The following is a 22,726-nucleotide window of genomic DNA, read 5'->3' as shown; positions in this document are numbered from 1 at the left end:
AGATGCTTCACTGTGGATGATGGCGATGCAAGAAGAAATCGAAGCCCTTTATAAAAATAATACATGGGACCTTGTGCCACTACCACAAGGAAGGAAGCCGATTGGTAACAAATGGGTCTTCAAAATCAAGCGAAATGGTGATGATCAAGTTGAGAGGTATCGTGTAATACTGGTGGTCAAAGGATATGCTTAAAAAGAAGGTATTGATTTCAATGAAATATTTTCTCATGTGGTTCGACTGACAACAGTTTGAGTAGTTTTGGCAATGTGTGCTACATTGGACTTACATCTAGAGCAACTAGATGTTAAAACAGCTTTTCTTCATGGAAATCTTGAAGAAGAAATTTATATGCTCCAGCCTGAAGGTTTTGAAGAAAAAGAAAAGAAGAACTTGGTTTGCAGGTTGAACAAATCTCTGTACGGTCTAAAGCAGGCGCCGAGGTGTTGGTATAAGAGATATAATTCTTTCATTATGTGCCTTGGATACAACAGACTTAACGCAGACCCTTGTGCTTATTTCAAGAGGTCTGGTGATAACGATTTTGTTATATTGATGTTGTATGTAGATGATATGTTGGTTGCAGGACCCAACAAAGATCATATTGAAAAATTGAAGGCACAACTGGCTAGGGAATTTGAAATGAAGGACTTGGTATCAGCAAACAAGATTCTAGGGATGCAAATTCACCGAGACAGAAGTAATAGGAAGATTTGGCTTTCACAAAAGAATTACTTGAAGAAGATCTTGTCAAGATTCAACATGCAAGATTGTAAGCCAATTTCTACCCCTCTTCCTATTAACTTCAAATTATCCTCCAGTATGAGTCCTAGCAGTGAAGAAGAGAGGATGGAGATGTCTCGAGTACCGTATGCATCAGTAGTGGGAAGTTTAATGTTCGCTATGATATGCACAAGACCAGACATTGCACAAGCAGTGGGAGTGGTTAGTCGGTACATGGCGAATCCAGGCAAAGAGCATTGGAATATTGTAAAGAGGATCCTAAGATACATCAAAGGGACCTCAAATGTTGCATTATGTTACGGAGGATCAAACTTACTAATCAATGGGTATGTAGATTCTGACTATGCAGGGGATTTGGATAAAAGCAAATCTACTACAGGATATGTGTTCAAAGTTGCTGGTGGAGCTGTAAGCTGGGTTTCAAAATTGCAGTCAGTTGTGGCTACGTCCACAACAGAGGCATAATATGTAGCAGCTACACAAGCCAATAAAGAAGCAATTTGGTTGAAGATGCTATTGGAGGAGCTTGGGCACAATCAAGAGTATGTCTCTCTGTTTTGTGACAGTCAAAGCGCCTTGCATCTAGCAAGGAATCCAGTATTTCATTCAAGGACTAAGCAAATACGAGTTCAGTACCATTTCATTCGTGAAAAGGTGGAAGAAGGAATGGTAGATATACAGAAGATCCATACCAAAGACAACATAGCAGATTTCATGACGAAGGCAATCAATGCTGATAAATTTACCTGGTGTCGATCCTCCTGTGTCCTGTCAGAAACGTAAGAAACATGAAAGGTACAAGGTAAAAAGAATGGTGTGAAGATATGATTGTTCCAATCAAATCTTCAAGTGGGAGATTGTTGAAAATTGGCACACCAAATTGCATCAATTGTCAACATTATGGGTGGCAATTTGGTGGCATTAATGGGGTGGCAAAATTGGTCAAATTTGGCCACCAAATTGTTGAAAATTTTGGATGGTAAAACTATGCAATTAGTCATTGTAATTTAGGGTATTTATAAATTAGTCCTTAAAGCTTCAACTATAATAGCCTAGCTCATTTAGCTTCAAAACCATCCCAAAGCATTCTAGCTTTCTTCCAATACTAGAGAAAATTTAGAGAGTTTCTTAAGAGTCGTTTTCTCCTTTATATCAAGAGAGAATTATCATTGTCTTCTCCTTGGTAGATCGAGAGAGGTTATAATTCTTATTTTCTCATAGTGAAATTCTTCTACTGTTGCCCGTGGTTTTTATCATATATTATTTAGGGGTTTTCCACGTAAATTTTGTGTCTCTTTTTATCTTCATTTTTATTTTCTCAAATTATCAGTTGCGATTTTGCTCTATCTAATAGTCTTCTTCCGCATCAAGATCGACACTTATCTCTACTACAAATCAATATTTGCACGGTATATAGAAATAATAAAACAAGCGGCTCCCTATATTAAATGTAGCCCCCCGAAAGTTACAATTATTATCGAAATTGTTAAAACATTAACTACCAACCTTGACAAAATATCCACTATTTTAATAATTATTAATATTTAATATTTTTTTATTATTTATTAGAAAATTAATATATTAATAAGCTAGTAGTAATTATTAATTAGAAATTTAATATATTTTTATTATCTATTATTAAATTAGTAATTATTATTTAGATTTTATTTGTTTGAATGAATTAATTTTTTAAATTAATTTTTATCAAACCCTCTTCCACTAAAAAATTTACATTTATGAAAAATAAAAAATACTGTAACCCAGCTAATAAATTTCTAGTTTTGCGCTTTCCCATATTTTATATATTCCCTTCCAATTTAATCAAGTTCCATTTTTTTTATTCTGCCAATTCTGACATATTTCTATAATTTTGTGCATTAAATAAAATAACACGGTATATATATTTATTTTAGAACATAAAATCACTTGGAAAGGAAGAAAAAAAAACAATTAAAAGGGAAGAACATTTTACTTACATCTTGAGGGTATAACTGTAAATACAATACCCATTAATACAAACATTTCAGTCTGATCCTCTCTCCAGCACGGAGCAACACATTGTGGAATTCCGGATCTGCCATTGTTATACGCACACAGACCCAAAACAAAAACCAAAAGACAAAACCCATATCCACAAAACCAATCCCCCACGTATTATAATAAGAAAAAGAAACACGTCCCCGTTGACGGAGATGATAATCAGATCCCGGTCCAGAACAAAAAAAAGGGGTTGTTAGTCTTCGGAGATGCTTTCCAGATGCGGCTGCCATGATCTGGCACGGCTGTGCCGGCGAGCCTTACGTGAGCAATGTTTCTTCTCCGAAAACACATTTGTTTTGCTGTTCTCGTTGGTATTATTGGAAGGCTTTTTTTGGTGCATACTCTTCTTCTTCTTCCCCGGCAACGAAGATAGCGGGATCAAGAAGTGTATGTTGCTTCTTTGGAGCTGGGTTTCCGGCGAGAGGATCAAAATTTTACGTAAAATGCCTTGAGAAGTTGGTTTGGTGAGAACGTGATTAGGGTGGGACTTGAGCACCTCAGCAGCCGTGATGGGACCTGTAATCTCTTCAACGTATTCGTTCAAATGGACTATGCGGATCAAGTCTAGAGCTCCAAAGGGAAGAACACAAGCCTAAAACCATCTTAAACTATTCCCCATGTCTTTCTGATTAACTCTCTACACTCCCGCCTTTCAAACTCCTTCTCCTCTTCTTCTAATCAAGTGTGGCTAAGGGAGGACAATCTCATGTTATATAGCAAAAAACCTATGCACTAAAATTTAAAATCCTATTATATTGGGTAAACTATATGTTTAGTACCTAAACTATTACTTATGTTCTGTTTTGGTACTCAAACTTTATTTTATTTCAAAATCATACCTAATGTTAAATTTATGTTTCATTTTGGTATATTGCCGTTGAAAAATTATCAGAACTACTAATGTGGTATTTTTTTATTTTTCAATGATGATGTGTTATTATCTTGTAGTGACACGTCAACATCACCGTTTAAATTTTAACAGTGAGGTACAAAAATGAAACATAAACTAAACATTAGGTATTATTTAAAATAAAATAAAGTTTGGATTCTAAAACATAATAAAAATAATAATTTAGGCATTAAACATGTAGTTTTTCCTATTATATTTTAGGGCATATTCGAAGTTAAAAAATACCCTACTCCTACTCTTATAATATGGCTAGATTTTTGTTATTGTTTTACTCATTATTATTAGGCTTAATATAAAATAATTGTTTAAATTATATTTAAAATTAATTTTTGATGCTTAAAGAACTTTTTTATTAAAAATAAGTATTTAATGTTTTATCCGTTACACTTTTAAGTGTCTATCGTTAAAAAAATCGTCCATAAATGAGGTTAGATGGTGATGATGAAGGTAACAATAATATAAAGATGAGATAAGGTTTTACGTTTATGAGAATTCCTCTAAATTTTTAGAAAGCATAGAAAACAAAGAGAAAAAGATAAATGACTGGAAATCTAGTGCCTCTCTTGTGTTAACTTGCATATGCCGACCTGTGGATATGATCATTTAATTAAATTAACAGTCAAATGATATAATTGAAGTAAAAATCAAAATTTAATGTTAAAATTAAAGTAATTGACAATTTAATGGCATTTAATTTAGTTTATCTAAAAAAAGTGATTATTAAGGAAAATAAGTGAATAAATAATTTAAAATTTTCCGGTACAATAAAATTAAAAAATGATAAGAACATAAGTTGGTCATTAAACGCTTCCAATGCCATGAATTATTGCACCAGTCTGGCGAAGAACACGGGGAACTTGACAAGTGACAACGCAAGTTTGTGATGATTATAAGTTAATATCTGTTCAGAAATTTCTTAATCTATTGGCAACATACATACACGATAAACATAATTACTCCAATCTAATATTCGTAAAGAAATAACATTCACCCATTTAATGTATTTTGATTAATCGCCGGAAATAAATGAAATGGAATATTAAGGTGTGATAATCTAATTAATAGGGAAGGAAGCTTCCGAGCACACACCCACCATTATTTAAGGTTTTGCAACTGCCAAATGATTCCTGCCTAAACTACAATTGAATCGAAGCGAAATTTATATAATATCCATTATTGAATTGAGCCTGTCCCAACGTGGAAACCCCTATCAATTAATGTCAGTTTCATTCATTTATAACATCCCTGGTGTTCAATATGAACAAGTTAATTGTAACTAAGTTACATGGACCCTGCTACTTTTTCTATATGTTGCCTTCTCTTAGCTGGGATTTCCCGAGCTTCAATATGGTTCAATGAACCCATATTATTGCAACTTTTTAAAGAATAATTTGTTACACCCAATTCCAGCTTGTTTAAGATCCAATATAGAACAAAGGTAAAGCTCAAAATCACGCCACCTTCGTTTCTTCGTCTTTTTATATATATTCAGGGATGGATCGAAGTTATGGATGAGGGCAATTGTCTCTTGAAAATTTAAAATGACCATTTAGTTTAAATTGATTTTATGGATTTTTTTTATTGAAAATTTGTTTTTACCCCTGAAAACTTATAAATCTATCTCACTCTAAAGTTTTATACGTTCTCTCTCCTAACATAAAATTCTACATCTGTCTCAGTGTATATTCATACATCTCCCATAAAAAGAACACGGTAAAACTCAAAAAGGTTTACTATGATCCTTTTAAGATCCGCTCAAAGTTATCTTCTAGGCTTCTAGCTTAACTATAATGAATCTTATCGATGCACCAAGTTTCGCATTGTAGTTGAAGGAACAGAATGCCAATAAAATTAACGAATATGCCCAGGAAAAATGCACATAACACACGTATCGATGGACTTAAAAAGATTTTGTGCACCGTCTAAACCATAGATGCATGTTTCGTATGGTCAAACATGATTTTGTTTTGTGGCGTGAGAGAAGATATGGATTTTATTTCCCTTTGACGAATTAATTGAGTATAATAATTAAAATGGTAAACTACATGATTGGTCACTTTCATTTAAGTTTTGTACATTTTATTTTATTAAATTTAAAAAATATAATATTTGATCACTTTCATTTCTATTTAATTAAGATATGATTGTAACGACCTAGATTTCGAAGCCAACATTTAAGCGTTGACCCAAAAAAGTATTTAATTGATTAATTATAACATGGAGGTCCATTAGTTCGAATTTGAGTTCAATTGAGTTAGAAACTAGTCTTATGGGAGATAAAAATGGTATTTTTAAGCTTGAGATGAAAGGAGACGGACCTAGAATGTAATTTTCTCATTTAGGAAAATAATGGTTAATTTTGGGAAGATATTATGATGATAGACTGGGCTTATTTTAGCATAAGGCTGACAATTTCTTTGTTTTTTTTCTTTTTTCTCCTCATCCCAAAATTGAGAAATACTTACGTGCGACAACTTTAATATAAGGTTAAAATAAATCGTTACTAGTTTTTTTATTGTTTAAATTATAAAATCGCTAAAAAATGATCGAAAATATTATTAGGTGCTACCGATTTTGTTATTGTTGGACGTTTTATCGGATTTGGTAAAAATGATCGAAAACATTATTAGGCGCTTCTGGTTTTATTATTGTTGGGTATTTTTATCGAAAATATTAAAAAAAATTAGTGTTTTAGGTTAAAATAATGATATTTTAAATATTTTTTTTACCGATTTTATTATTTAAATAATAACAAAATTAGTAACACTTTATTTTAATCTTATATTAAGGTGTCGCACTGTAGAACTTCCCAAGCTAAAAGGCTAGACGAAAGACATCATCTTTCTTCTGATTCTTTCTCATCTTCTCTCCTTATCTTCTTCTGATTCTTTCTTCTCCCAACTAAAAGGCTAGACGAAAAACATCATCTTTCTTCTTCATCAACACCAAATCTGAAAATAAAAGCTAAGATTCATAATCTTGGAGTTCACCATCTTCTTCCATGATGTTCTTAAGCTTCCATGAAGATTTAGGAGGGTTTAAGTTTCAAGGGCTTTCTCTCATGATTTTCCATCTTCTCTTGAAGTTTTGTTCTTGTTTAATAACCTTCATTCGTTATTTTTATGTACTTTTGAAAAAATTTAAAAATAAAATATAATGTCGTTATAACATAAAATAAAATATATTTAAAAAAATTAAAACAAATCAGACACTTATTGAAAGTTACAATATATTATGAAAAATAAAAAAATAATAAATTATTAAAAAAACTATATAGATAACCTAAAAATTTAAAAATTATTTGAAATTTTAAAAACATATATTTCAATATTTTAAGTTTTATAATATATAAATTACATAAATAGAAAACTGTAATTCAAAATTCTCAAGTTTATAAATATAAAATATTAAAATTAAACTAATATGTAAAAAATAAAAAAAATAATTACTTTTATAAATGAAAATTTTCAATAAAATATTCAAAATAAAAATTATATATTTTAAAAATAAAAATTTTAAAATTAATATTTTAAAAATATATTTATAAAAATGAAATTAGAAAATAATTTATAAATACAATGCAAACCATGTTAACCTTTTCCAAATGTTGGTCAACACCTTGGCAGCACAGATTAATGGCTGGTGAATGCCGATTAAATTTGAAATTCAATATTTTATTATTTAATATTTGAAGTTTTGAAATTTTCTAGTTTATATATATATATATATGTTTTTCTTTAATAATTTTCAAACATCAACATTACGAAGTGTTTCAATTTTAAAATGTCATGTGTCCTAAATTTAATTGTATTAAGAAAATATCAAAATAATAAATAAAATAAATCTTGATATAAAATTAAAAAAAATGGCAAAAAAGTGTTTGAAACCATTGAACTTTTGAAAAAAATCAATATGACCTTTTAATTCAAAAAATAAACTCAATATGACCATTTAATCAATTTTTTTCGTACTTGGCACTTGGTTGTTATGGTGCTGACTTGACAATTTATAATACTGACGTAACAGTTCATGATACATGTGTTAGTCGACGATGACTTATGATGTGAAGGATAACATGACTTATAGGCTAAATTAATTTTTTTTTTATATAGTTTGAGGATCATATTATTTTTTAAAGTTTAGGAGATTATTTAAAAATAAAAATTATTTTAAATTTTAAATATAAAATATTTAAATATTCAAATATTCCAAAAATAAATATAAAAATACTAAATTATAAATTAAATTACTAAAAATAAACATATATTAAAAATACTAAATGTATTATTAAATTTTATTAAAACTTAATATATATATATATATATATATATATAATAAGCTAAGATAAATTATAAATTATTTTAAAATTAAAAAAAATAAAATATACATTATACATATATGCATGTGACATATAGTTATACCATCAACACTTATACAAAGTACTATGACTGGATTAGTCGAGGCCTACAAATTTTGTATCAAAATATAGTTAGGAAACATCGTAAGATATTAACATCAATAAACAAAACTAATCATATTTAAGATAATTTTGAAGTGACAATTTTTATACTATCTTATATATAATGTGCAAGAGTTTACGAATAGTCTTTAACATTGTTAAAAGTATGAGTAGATGTGTATCAATACAAAAAATTACTATGTTTTCTAATTATATTTAGATACAAAATTTGTAAATCTCGACTAATCTAGTAAAATATTTATATAAATGTTAATGATGATATGACTATATGTTACATGCACATATAATTTTAAAAATATATTGAATTTGTAATGAAATATAAATTATCATTTTATACCTTACGGTATTTTAATTTCTTTTAATTTTTAATAATAACTTTTTCATTTTTAATATACATATACATATATATATATATATATAGTATTTTTATTTTTAATATTTTAATATTTTAATATTTGATTTTTTGATTTTTTGAATATTTTATATATAAATTGTAAATTTAAGAAAAAAATATTTATTAAAAAATGTTATGAAATTTAAAAAAACAATATGGCCCTCGAACAAGATTAAAAACCCACTTTAGCTAATCAATCACGTCATCAATCACTGTGGACCGTTATATCAGCATCGTGAATTGTTATATCAACACCAAAATGATCAACGACGGAAAACATTGGTCAAATGACCACATTAAGTTTGGTTTTTTGAGTTGAAGGGCTACATTGGGTGCAAAAAAATTTAAGGACCACATTGATTTTTTTCAAAAGTATAAGGACCTCATATACCTTTTACCCAAAAATCTTAAATACCAGATTACGAGGTTGAACCCTATGGTCATTGGAGGAGGGCATTAACTTAATGCTTGAGCGTGAAGCATGTCCCAAGAATTAAAAGCTGGATCATCAAATACATTAATGTTTTCTGTTACATCTTTTGAGCCCTCCTAATGAAATGCAATGCATTCACTTTCTTTCATACTCCAATTTTTAATTTCTAAAATGAAATGCATTTCACTTTTAAAATTGCAGCCGACCGTGACGGTGATGCATTCCATCACCAATAATAACATGTTATCAATATTCGGTTTAATTTCGTTTTTTTCTTAAATATACAGCAAAGTGCCTTGGGGCTCAGCCTTCTTAGATCTCTTTTCTTCTCCAATTGTTTCAGTTTCTCTTTGATTTAACTCCCAAGATTCCTTCAATGTCTTCTTCTCCGATGCTCCCTATCTCCGTCTCCACGTTCAAACCCAACGCCGAATCCAAAGCTTTCATCTCAACCCCGAATTTTCTCACTCGCATCTCCGGTCCCGTCTGCCTCACTCTCTCTCACTGCCGTCCCTGGACCGACCTCATCGACCGTACTGCCTTGGCTAAGCCAGCCTCCTTCTCTGATGCCATCTCGCGAATTCGCAAGAATTTCTTCTACTTCCGAGCCAATTACCTTGCCATCATGGCCGCTGTACTTGCCTTTTCGTTAATCTCCCACCCTTTTTCTCTCGTAATCCTGCTGTCATTAATATCGGCGTGGCTTTTTCTTTACGTACTGCGCCCCTCGGAGCAGCCGTTCATCATATGGGGCCGAACGTACACCGATAGAGAAAAGCTGGCGATGCTTGTGGTGTTTACGTTTGTAGTTTTATTTTTACGAGCGTGGGATCATTGTTGATATGGGGAATCGTGATGGGGTTGGCGATTGTTTGTGTCCATGGTGCGTTTAGGTTGTCGGATGATTTATTTCTCGATGAACAGAGCATTTGGGTTGGGGTTTGTTCTCGTTTGTAAGTGGGGCTGCCTCGTCCGCTGCCGTCACCGCCACTGCCGTCCCTGCTATTGTATCACGCGTCTGAGTATTTTGACTGCATTTGTAATCTAAGTTCATGGGAAGACGTGGATGTTACATTTTCTACTTGAGTTCTTATTTTATTTTTTAATTGTGATGATAAATATATTAAAAACTATGTTTAAACTATGAGTAATCAATGTTGTCTCAAATTTATAATACAGAAAATCTTGATTATAAAGTTCTACGTAACTAAAAACGTTGTCATGCATGGTTATCATCTTTTCATTTTTTTTAAAGAAAAATAGTTAATATATATTATTTTAATTAAGCTTTGTGAGGTATGAGTTTTTACATCTCCAACTACCAAATGCAATTTGACACACAATTACTCATCTTTAAGATTTATTATAAAATAATAGACAATCTCTATATGGTTAAAAGTTCTCAATTGACACATTTTCTTCCTCCTCCCTTATAATATCCCTTATGAGTAAAATTTATCTTCCCCTTCTTCTAGGTAGGAAATGTTCAACCAAAAAAATAGTATAAATATATTTACCTTTATTTTTTCTGTAGTTTTAAAAAAATATTTATTTATTTTTAGATTTTATAAACTCACCCCTTTAAGACACATTTATAAGTAATTTTTAAATTAAAAAAACAAATATACCCTTATTATTATTTAACATAAGTTTTCTATTCATTTTAAATTACAAAATTAATTGATTTAGATTTATATTGGAGTACTATAAAATTAAATTTTAATTATATTAAATGAGATTCAATATAAAATTATATTTAATTCAATTATATATCAATTTTGAGATGCAATAAAACTAATGTAAGATAGGATCAAATCATTCAAAAAGCATGATGAAGAGAAGATTTAAAAGAAACAAAAAGAATTTCGTGCGTTGGAGAAGATGAAACAAAGCTTGATGATGATAGCTAAAAAACCTTGGAGGAATGGCTTGCAATTTTCTTTTCGGTCAAAAGAAAATGGTGTTGTTTTGGTGTGAAAAATGAAGAGAAGATGAGAGGAAATCTTTGAGGGAATTTGATGAAATGAACAAGTGCTTGCCAAGGGAAATGATAATAAGATTTAACAAAAATGAATGATAAAAAGCAACATAATTTGATCTGGGAAAATTACTTTTGAAGATTATCAATTTTGATTCTTTTACAATTTAATCACTAAAATTTAAATTTAAATTTAATACTAATTTTAAAATCCAAAAATACTTTATAAAATTATATTCACTTTCAAAATTAATTATTATTTTCTAAAAATATTTATCTTATGATTATTCAAAAAATATTTTTCAGAAATTACAGAATTTCGCTCATTACCCAAAAATGAACTTGATTCTGTTGACCTAAAATTCGAGCCGCTACAATGCTTGTATTGTACCATTGCCTTTCCTCTTTAGTTCCTCTTTTATTTTTTGTTCTTTTTTTCTTCATAAAAGTTGCTCTCTCTATTTATTTATTTTTTTAATTTCATGTAGCTAACTCTGTGCTGTTTTTTTTTATTTCGTAGCTCATTCCCCTTGTTTTATTTACATTTTACTTACATTTTACTTACATTTTATCAACACAAAGATCCCGAGATCCTATAGATTGACGTGGGAGAGTTAAATTGTTGAGAATTTTGGGAAATAAGGGTGAGTGTTGTGCAAATTAGACAAAAATTCGGTCGGATCTGACCGGGTTCACTAGATTCAATCCGAATTTAGACTTGAATCCAAAGACATGGGTCATTTAGGGTAGGCCTGGGTTGAACTTGGTTCAGGCCCGAGTTTAAAAATAATCATGCGACAGACTAAAGTTGATGTCTATGTATATATATTACAACGTTGTCGAACGTGAATGAATACCATTAAATTAATTTATAAAATATTAAATTATGAAGTGTTAAATATATAATTATAAATTAGTTAAAAATATATAAATGTAATTTAACTAAAATGTAATACTATTAAAACTAGTTTTTAAGGTAAATTATATAATTGACCACCTAACTATTTATACCTTTTATTTTAACCACCGATTTTTTAATTTTGTCAATTGGGTCACCTAACTATTGAAATCTTGTCAATCAAGCCAACCGCTATTAAATATTAACGGAGTAGATGACGTGGCAGTTAATACAATTTATATAATTACACATTTAGTCCTCGTTACTTACACATTCTATTAATTTGGCCCTAACTTTTATTTAATTCAATAAATTTAATTTTCAATCCATGGTGACATATGTCATTATGTGATTGAATTTTTTTCTTAATATTTTTATTTAATTTATTAAATTTTTCATCCAATCAAATGGTTCGACTTGTCACCAATTAAATTAATAGAAAATAAATTGAATAAAAAATCATTTCTGTTGGGGTTTGAACCCAAGACAAGAAGAGAGGTATCAAACGTCCCAACCACTAAGTTGCACCATTCAAATGAAAAACATATCATGACATAATATATATATAGTTAATGACAATAAAAAAGGGAAAATGACCTAATAAAAACTCCAACATGAAATAATTGAATAATACGATAATGTGATATATATATATATATACACACACAAATATTATAATTGATTAATATGTGAATGTATTTTATTTATATTTTAAATCATTTTAATGAAAAAATAAAAAAATTAATATATTATAATTGAAATATAACGAAGAGTTTCGTTGACTTGAGTTTTCCTAATAGCTGAAGGTTTATCGTAGTAAGCATTTTAATTTATGCATTGACTTGTTTATATCCCGATTAGAGTAAGAATTTTATATTTTATTATTTATTCATTATATATATTTGAAGAAAATTTTAGGGGAAACTTGATTTTATTGAATTAGTCTATTTTAATATAAAATTGTTAAATAAAATTAGAATTCGATCGGCGTTATAATATTTAAAAATATAAGATATAATATATTTCAGTTCAATAAAAATAAAATAATGAAGACAATTTATTAATTTAAAATATGGAAAACGATACATTTTAATTATAACATATTAAATTCATTTTTATTTTAATTTTTGCATTAAATGTGATTTAAAATATAAATAAAGCATATACATTTATTAATCAATTATAATATTTGTGTATATATATTTTATATTTTCATACTATTCAATTATTTCATTTATTACTATTAAACTATATTATAAATTGTATAGTTTGTGTTTTGTATGCTAGACAAATTTAGTGGTCCGAATTAGTGGTTAGGGTGCTTAGTTTTTTTGCTTGCGTCCCAGATTCAAACCCCACTAGCAGCGGCTATTGATTTAATTTATTTTTCATTCATTTAATTAGTGACATGTGGCACCATTTGATTGGATGAAAAAATTATTAAATAAAAAATATTAAAAAAATCCAATCACACAATGACACATGTCACCATCGGATTGAGAATTAGATTTATTGAATTAAATAAAAGTTAGGACCAAATTAATAGAATATGTAAGTAATGAGGACTAAATGTATAATTATATAAATTTTATTAAATTTCTCATCATCTCATTCGTTAATATTTAACGGCATGTTACTTGATTGATAATATTTAAATAGTTAGGTGACCCGATTGACAAAATTGAAAAATCGATTGTTAAAGTAAAAGGGGTAAATAGTTAGGTGATCAATGGTATAGTTTACCCTAAAAATAATGTTTTATAAATATTATATTTTAATTAAATTACATTTAAATCTTTAACTAATTTATAATTATATGTTTAATATATAAAGTAACATTTTATAAATTAGTTTAATGGTATTAATCATTAACTGTGTTCATCTGTGCTCGTCGAGCGTGACAACATCATCCATATACATATGTATTGCCTGATATATCAATGAAGTAACTTGATGTTTAAATTTTATATGTTTGAATTAAAATTTTAATTATTTGAAGAATTTAATTTATTTTTTTAAATGAATTCCAGCTAACTTGTTTATAAAATGTGAGAGTAATAATAAGAATTTAAAAAAAATCAAAAACAAAACTAACAAGAGTTGATTAAGCAACTAAGTTATTAAGTTCGAGTTCTTGTGTATGTAAAAAAACCTAACTATGAGACTCATCTGCTAAAACTAATTATGCGACGTGGATCAATCTAAATTAATTAACGCGAAATTTTAGAATCAAGAGGACCATAGCCAGCTCAATACATGTGTCAGATGGGCGACGGCCCAGGACATCATGTAGAGACGACAGGCCAGGACAACATGTAGGGCATCACGCAGCAGGCAGTCATAAATCCCAACTGATAAATAAAATTATTTGGGTCTTATATCTAATTGATATGGGTCTTTATCTTTGTATGTATAATATTTGGGTTTTATATATTATTGGGATGATCGCACTATTGTAGGCGCACATGATTGTCACGTGATTTCATTAAGGATAGCTTGGGAATCACAGTCCTTTTTTGGAGCACCTATGCTCCCTTATTCTAAAAAGCTTTGCTCCCTACTGTAGCACCTCTGCTCCCTATATATAATCCCAAGGCGAAATTGGCAAAGCTCGGCCTACTAGTATTACACGTGCACACCTCTACTAACATTTTACAACCATCTTCTCTATCTTTTATGATTACTTGAATAAAATATTTTATTAAACTAAAAAAAATAGTAAATAATTTTTAATTCATTTTACAAGAATATGCGTGTGATGAAAATTTGAAGTTAAATAATTAGCTTATTATATATTATAATTATGGATGAACATGAGATCCAAACCTAATCCGATCGGTTAGAAGTCCCAATAAGTTTCATGAGACAATGAAATTAGTGTTCCTTCGGTTGACAAGTTATCATTACTTCAATAAAGACACCTCAACGGGTCCAATGCTACCACTTGAATTTATTTGTGGGCTTTCTAAATTTCTTTTTGCTAAACAATTGTTCCATATCCTGTTGTTATCTTTACTAGCTATTAGTGTCAAATCAAATTAGACTTAAATATTTTTTTTATTTTCAAATCAAATTGACCCATAATCAGTTTTATCGATTTAAATTTGTTAAAAGTAATTATTTATTACTAAAAATATTAAAATACTATAGTAACATCATAAATCTCGTTACTGTTGCTTCCGCAGAAAGAAAATTTTTAAAATTGAAGTTCCTGAAATCCTATCTTCGAAGCACGATGACTCAAGATAGATTGAACGGATTAGTAATTCTAAGCATCGAAAGTCAATTTTTACAAAGTCTTGATTATCGTAAAATAATAGAGGTTTTTGCTTCAAAAAATGCACGAATTTATTGTTTTTAGGTGATATTTGTAGCCTTGTAGGTTTTGGTTTGTATTAGTATTGATATTGCTTGACTATAATTTATATTACATTTTTGTTTAAAAAAATTCTTTACGTTTTGTCTATTATACTATACAAGTATAAGAGCATAAAATTATTATCTCGCCCAGGGTATTAAAACTCATTGGACCGGCTCTGGGGATGACAACACAAAAAATTCAAACAAAAGTTTTAAAAATAATTTCTTTAAAATAATTGGGAGCTAGAGCTCCTCTCACTCGTTATCATCAGCAATGACTGTTGATAGTATTGATTTCTTTCATTTGTTAATACAAAAATATAAACAAAGGATTATAGAATATACTCTCGAAGTCAACAGACATCAACGAACGGTTGATCAATCTATTGGCATCATCTTAATAATTCAATCTCACCGATCACATTAAATTTATATCCAATCCTTTGAGTACGAACTAAATTCACTTAATATTTAAGAGATTTATTATTATCTCTTAAAATATTAAATTTAATGTATTATGAGTGTAAAAATATAAATATTTATTATTAAATGATTGAAAATAATTTTTAAATAAATATTATTTTATATTCACAGATATTAATAAAAAAAATTCCAGAGCTTCGAAATAAAAGAAAGTAAATAGACTAGGGTGTATAAGAGGCCAGAAAGGGTGTTATGATAGATTTCAGATGTTGTGCCAGTGTAGGACTGAGAAGCTGTGGAGAAATTAGAAGAACAGAGAATTTAATTGAATTGGTGAGGGAAGTCAGAACTCAGAAGGTGTGGGGAAGCATTAGTATGAGTGGCCCAGACTGTAGTGAAAAGGAAAGATAGGGAAGAATTAGGGCAAAGGCTCCCTCCTCGAAGATGGAGATTGGAACCTCAGAATCCTTTATAGACTGTACTGAAACCACACTAAACGAGAAGTGAAAATGTATATATAATATGCAAAATCAGAGGCTTTAGCTGTAGGCTGTGAAAAGTATAATAAAAGGGGTGTTGATTGTTGAAATGCATGGTGCAAGTGCCGAGGCACCTCGCTCTTCGTCAGAGAATGACTAGGCCCAGCCACATTTTCCCTTCTTTACACACAGCTGTAATCTCTAGAGATAATAACAAATCTATTAACTACTAAGGTCAATTGATTTATGCTTTAAGTTTAATAAAATTCAATTTAGTCATTATTTTAAAATCTTAGAATAATTTATAAAATCATATTTGAAATTTATGATATTTTGATGATATTTTAAATTCAATAAATTATTTTGAATAATTTTATGATATTATTTATTTTTTTTCATTTTCGAAATTTCTAATGGTGTTTTAATTTTGAATATTTTTAATTTTAAAATATTTTATCTTTAAATTTTGGGAAAAAATAATTTTTACTTAATGATTAAATAAACACTCATTTTTTTTAAAAAAAATCAATGAGGTCCACATTAATACTATAACGATCAACGATGATTTTCGTCTGTTAAAATATTATATTGATTAATTTTATAGATTTAATTACTTGATTGAATGTAAAATTTTTTGATAAATCACGTTAATATTTTTTTTTTCAAGTTAAAAGGCATCAAGAATCGTCATTCCTTTTTTTTCTTTTCTTTTATAAAGTTGGTAGGAAATAATACATTGATGCTAGGGGTGAACGTTTGATCGAGTTGAGTCGAATAAAAAAAATTCGATTTATTTGAGTTGAAATTTTTTCGGGTCAAGTTTATAAAATTTGAGTCAACTCGAATTTTTGAATGTTTGTTTAAACTTAATTGTAAATATTTATAATATTATGGTATTATTTGATTCTAATTTAAATATTCTTTTATAACCACATACTGTACATATATATATTTCTTCATTTTTTCATACGTGATATACATATATCATACAGTGCCGAGAAACTTGACACAAACCTAAAAATCAATAAACTAATCATTGAAAATTTCAAGTTATTCCGGTTGTATTTCATAACTAGAATTAAATTTGAAATTTTTTCTAGTCGAGTTTATTAAATTAAAAATCAAATCAATTTAGGTTGAGTCGAGTACAAAATTTTTATTTTTCAAGTCGAGCTTTGCTCACCCGTAACTAATGCAATATAAATATAGCAAATTAAAAATTTGTCTAAATAAATAAATATTGATATATTTTGTTTTGAGGAAACATAATATATTTTATTAAGAGAACATTAAGTCTAAAAATGGAGTGGCCTACCTTGTATAAATAAGTATTGGGAAGGCAACTTCCTCCTTCCTTATCATGAATTTGAAAGAGGTTTTGGTCATTGTAACCCAAGTATGGAGAAGCTGTAAAGCTCAGGAGGGATAGCGCCTAAGAAATAGTATTTCTTTCTTTCAAATTATCAGCTATGGCGCTATCTATCCTGAGTTTCATGGTTTCTTCCTGCTATTCACACACCATCGAAGGCTTCCATGAATTATCAAACTCGGTATGTATGTAATATGTATCTGCTTATTTCAATGCTTAATCTTTGAGAAGCAAAATCCTCAGAATAAAGAGAGAAAATAAACGATTTCTCCTTCTCTTTCTGGATGGGTTAATCTAAGATTTTGTTTAAGCCAAAAGCTGGCTCTTGTTTTCTTTTAACACCATCTGCAGATTTGTACTCTACTGCTATGTCTTCTTCACATGTTTTTATCAAGTAAAGCAAAACCATGTATTTTCGATGATCAAACACTAATTCCCCAACCCAACATCTAAGATGAATATCCTAATATGCATTCTAAATTACTAAATAATCGAGAAAAAGTTAAACCATCTGAGGATGTGGCATGATGTATATGTTTTAGAAATAAATTACTAATTGGTCTTTTAATATTGGCATAAATAGATATTTACAAAGCTGCAGTAGCATTTTTTTAGTACTTGACTATTAGTTTCTGGAAAAAAAATCCAGCAATCTTTTTGGAATGCAAGTATGTTAATGATTATTAAAATGATTTTTTAGTTAATAAATGGATACGTGATATATTCATTAATTTTCGTTTGATCTTTCAAACATAGTTAAAACTATTTTGATATATTTTTAACATTTTTAATATATATATAACTGAATTCGAAGACTGCCATCCATGCTATGACTGAATCCTCAGAACATGTCGGACCAACTTCTCCCACTGCACCTTCTCCACCCTCCACTAATCTCCCTCCACACCATAACAGCAGACCACTTAGGGCCATCTAGACTTCAACAAAATTCTCCAAACACACACACACACAACTTTGTGAACTTCATACTTTCCAAAAGGATCTGTCCTCAAGGACATAAAAACCAATCCATACCATCCAAACTGAACCTTCCTTGAGCAGAATCCTTCTAATCAGCTGGATAAGATGAGCCTGATCCCAGGTACGAATGTCCTTGAAACCTAACCCCCTTTTAATAATAATAATAATATTAAATTCAACCTAATTCAACTATATTTCTGTATTTTACCTTTAATTATGTGTATTAGTAGCTATCACGCATACGTTATGTTGTCCGTTGGTAGTTAAAAGCGTAAAGAATATAAATGGTCTCAGTATGTTGATAGTTAAATAAAGGGTAAAGTATATAAATGATCACTGATTATAGATTATTATTTTGTTGAGCCACTAAATATTAAAAAATTATAAAACGGTGTTGTTTTGTTGATTCTTATGATTATTAAAAATTATAAAATATTCATTCGACTATTTTTATGTTTCAAACTTTCTTTTTTGTTTAAAAGATTGGCGGGTGTCTGAGTTAGTTATTAACATGTTGACTAGGATATGATCTCAGAATCGTTCGAGCTTTATTTTATGGATCTGTTATTTGTTTATATTATTATCATTAAATCAGTTTTTGAAATATTATATTATCGAATCGGTGCTTGAAAGTAACAACAATGGCAATATACATTATTAAAATATAATTTTATTATAATACAATCAATAAGTTAACATCAAACACAGAAAAATATCAATTTTTAACGTGAAAGGCTGAGTTTAAAACATATGATTAATCGAGTGAAAATTTTTGTGGCTTTTAGGAACTCAACAAAATAATGTCCTATAGTGAGGAACTATTTTATAATATTTAATAATTAGAGGACTCAATAAAATATCATTCTATAATCGGGAATTATTTATGTACTTTACCCTTAAACTTGTTTTTTTTGGGATTATTATTAGAGAAGGAAGGATGTTGGTGGCTAGGGTTTTATACTTTTGAGTCCAATGGTTTTTGCAGGCTTTTATGTTTCCGTAGATGTTGGCACCTTCCCCACTTCATCCAGATCACGGTCACGTCTACCTAATATTTCTCCATTAACATCATTTTTCCCTCTAACAAAGCCAAACGTGATTTAATAACTAATTATAACATATACTTTTATGTAAAAGAAATAAGGGTAAACTATTTATTTGGTCAGCCACCTATTACTGTGTTTTTATTTTGGCCATTCAACTATTATTTCTTTTAAAATCATATATAATGTTACATTTAATAATTATTCTGTTTTAATCACATGCCATTGAAAAATTAACGGTGATGTGGAAATGGTATTTTTAAATTATTTTTGAATACTGATATGATATTATCATAATGTGACATGTCAATATCATCTTTAATTTTTTAACGATGAGTGACCAAAATAAAACTAAAACATAATGTTAGGTGTGATTTGAAAAAAAATTGTTAAGGGACTAAAATAGAAACTAAGTAATCGATGGATGATCAAATAGATAGTTTACCCCCAAAAAATAAATCCAAATGAATTATATATATCTCAATGTTTTTTCATTGAGAATAAACAAGTTCAAAATCGAATATATGAACTAAATATATGCCTTTTCTTTTATTTTTTAATTTCATATTTTAAATTCAGATGTTTGATAAATAATTTTTTAAATTTCATTTAGAATAATGAAATTCAAATTTAATATTGATAATAAACAGATTTATTTTTTTTAGAAAAATTATATATTGAAATATAAATTTTATATAAATTAAAAATATTTCATCCACTGTTATCTTATACAAATTTAAAAAAATATAAATATATAATATTTTAAATAAAATAATAATAAATTAATTTAAATACAATATATATATATATATATATATATATATATTTGATTGCTATAACTATAATTTCAAAACTCAAAACATTTCCAAAATCATTGCATAGTTTGTTTTACACACACGTATATATTCATGATCCAATCTCAACATTCTAACCCTAGACTCTTTAAGAATAATTAGAAATAAATGAACAGAGTATTTGACAAACAAATGTGACCTATTTTTTAAACATATTTTAGGGTATATTTTATAAAGCATTTTGGTCACTCAACTTTTTATTTCAGGTCAAAAGATTTCCATTTTGGAGCATTTGTTGTTTATGGACTAGTACAAATCAAGCGGTCTTGGTGCTAAATGAATTGTTGTTATTCCTTAAGGTTCCGGGTTCAAGCACCAGGAATGCCATGAGTATGAGCGTTCAATGTCAAATAGTAGTAAGTAATATTCGAATAAATACTACCTTATAATTAACCTAGATTAATAAAAAAAATTGTTTATTGACTATCTGTTTCCATCCTCAGGAGACTTTTTAATCTGAAAATAAAATATTGATGGTTAAAATACTCCAAAATAAAATAATAGTGGTCAAAGTGACTATTTATCAAACGTAGGAGTATTTTTAGCATTATGTCATATGTAAATATCTAAATATATCGAGTTTAATTTAATTGATATTATTGTCATTATAATATATAAGAAGATATAAGATTATTAAATATTTAAAAATAAATAATAAATAATTTATATAACGGAGCCTAGAGAGTTGGGGAGACTGAGTAGGTGTAACAATATTAATTCAAACTCTTAAAAGGGCAGGGTTAAGATTTGAGATGGGGTGGAGGGAGGGGAGCTTTAATAAGGATAGTAGGTCCGGAGAAGCTGGCAGTAGCAGGAATTCAATATCCATGTCTCTCACAGTGGACCTACTTCGTGCATCCAGAAGTTTAATTTCTGTGGACACTGACTCAGGCTCAGCCAGCAATTAATTTTATAGGGATGAATTTATTGTCCCATTTTATTTCACTCTCACAACCACCACCACCTTTGAGGAATATATGTCCACTTGCTGTCAAACATTTCACTGCAATTTTTAATTTCAAATATTTACATGTTAGAGATTGAAAGGAAAGAAAAAAAAAGTTTGCCTTGAGACAGTTAAAATAAGATTAGCGTGATTGGTTAAAAAAATGACGGTTAAAAACAAAATGTAAAAATTATAATTCAGAACTAAAAATGTTAATAGTCATAATAACATAACAAGTTGCACCTAAAATATTATAAGCGTTAACAAAATAAGTTATAAACGATAAATATTATTAATCTTATTAATATTTTAGATTGAGCCTAAAATGTTATCAGAATTTAAGTTGATAAAACCTTAAATTTTGTCACCATAACAAAATACGTTAAATCTTGAAAATGTAATGAATATCTATAATGAATATAGTTGCGCCCAATAATATCATGGTTCACTAAAAAAAATAGGTTGTGAGTTGGAATGTTAATATTTTTAATAATAAAATGGACTGCGCCTAAAATGTTATCATAGTTTAAGCTAATGGAACCTTAGATTTTCTCACGATAACAAAATAAGTTAAAAGCCGAAAATATTATGAATATCTATAATACATACGGTTGCGCCCAAGAATGTCATAGTTTACTAAGAAAGAAGGTTGTGATCTCAAATGTTAACTTTTTTATTAATAAAATGGGTTGAGCCTAAAATGTTACTAGAGTTTAACCTGATGGAACCTTAGATTTTCTCACGATAACAAAATAAGTTGGCGAAAAATGTTATAAAAATCTATATTAAATACTGTTGCGTCCAAGAATGTCATAATTAACTAAAAAATTAGGTTGCGATATGAAATGTTAATATTTTATTAATAAAATGGATTGAGCCTAAAATGTTACTTTAGCTTTGAACAAAATATGTTAGAAACTACAAATGTTATGAATATCTATAATAAATTCGGTTGCACCCAAGATTGTTATCTGTGAAGAAATATCTATATTTATTCAGAGTGGATCGAGACAAAATTAAGAAAGCATTTCGATATTTTAAATATCGATACTTGATATATGATGATAGATACTTTTAAATATTGAAAAAGTTAAAGATAAGATCGAAAGTTAAAAAAACGATATTAATGCAATAATGATTGATACTTTTAAATATTGAAAAAGTTGATAAAATGATCAAAATTTAAAATATCGATATTTATGCGATTATGATAGATACTTTTATATATTGAAAAAGTCGATGAAGATGATCAATTGTTAAAATATCGATACATATATTATGATGTTAAACACTTTTTTATTTAGATCGATACTTATATTTTGATATTTATGAAAAAAGTTTAATACTTTACGGCATTCTCATTTTTTCATATTTTTTTAAAATTCGATAGAAGATT

The 22,726-nt window shown here is 28.5% G+C and overlaps 2 pseudogenes; one reads left to right on the top strand and one right to left on the bottom strand.

Annotated features, from left to right (window-relative positions):
• Window positions 1-2,928: 2,928 nt before the first annotated feature.
• On the bottom strand, window positions 2,929-3,401 carry LOC120116194 (annotated as a pseudogene).
• Window positions 3,402-9,369: 5,968 nt separating this feature from the next.
• LOC120116197 lies at window positions 9,370-10,021 on the top strand (annotated as a pseudogene).
• The last annotated feature ends 12,705 nt before the right edge of the window (window positions 10,022-22,726 follow it).

Source organism: Hibiscus syriacus, unplaced genomic scaffold (assembly GCF_006381635.1).
Source record: "Hibiscus syriacus cultivar Baekdansim isolate YM2019G1 unplaced genomic scaffold, ASM638163v2 tig00110287_pilon, whole genome shotgun sequence".
NCBI classification, from domain to species: Eukaryota; Viridiplantae; Streptophyta; class Magnoliopsida; order Malvales; family Malvaceae; genus Hibiscus; species Hibiscus syriacus.
Note: the sequence above shows the minus strand (reverse complement) of the source record. Positions and strands in the feature narration are given on the sequence as shown.